The sequence below is a fragment of the Seriola dumerili genome, unplaced genomic scaffold (assembly GCF_002260705.1).
Source record: "Seriola dumerili isolate Sdu_G_001 unplaced genomic scaffold, Sdu_1.0 BDQW01002857.1, whole genome shotgun sequence".
Classification (NCBI taxonomy): Eukaryota; Metazoa; Chordata; class Actinopteri; order Carangiformes; family Carangidae; genus Seriola; species Seriola dumerili.
In genome coordinates, this window is record NW_019177112.1 from 130,366 (window position 1) to 131,116 (window position 751).

A 751-nucleotide genomic window follows, 5' to 3' on the forward strand; every position below is an offset into this window, starting at 1 on the left:
GCTAAGAAGCTAATCTGCTAGCATGTTTGTGGGCTGCTCAATGCTGGTGTTACGAGGTTATACTTATAAACCACAGTCCTGAAAAAATGGTACAAAGGACACTGAATTGATTATTGATTACTGAAAACCAGCATTGAGCTGTGTCCTCGTCATTGTCTAATATTTGTGTGAAGAGACGCCTGAGCTGAGGGAGGAAGGAGCTTTCTATAAGAATCCTGTTTATTGTTCATGATGAATATAATATTGATATGATCATTTTTTGCCTTGAGTCAAATGTCAACGCACACAAAAACATGATGTATGACATGTATATACTTCCTCTGGATATATGAACATATAGGTTTATAACATATATGAAATACACATACATTTACAAATTTGTGAAGAATTTTAATATAGAAAAATGTTTTGTATGTAAACATGAAGTGTTTACATTATATGTTTAATTCATTTATGCAAGTTTATTAAAAAAACTGTGGACTCTACTGTTTATAACATCATCTCATACTGAGGCTGTGGAATGGATGTATATCCACGTAACATCTGTCTACTATATAAACACACACACGTCTATACTGGGATAGGACAGATATTACACGTCAATACAGGAAGCTGCTGCCATTTCTAACAGGCTTCATATAGAACTTTTACATACACGTACATTTGCCCTGAGTCCTGCCTCTCAGGCGTGGGTTCTTACCTGTCTTGCTCTTGCCGACGCAGACGTTGTAAGCGGTTCCTGAAGCATCTG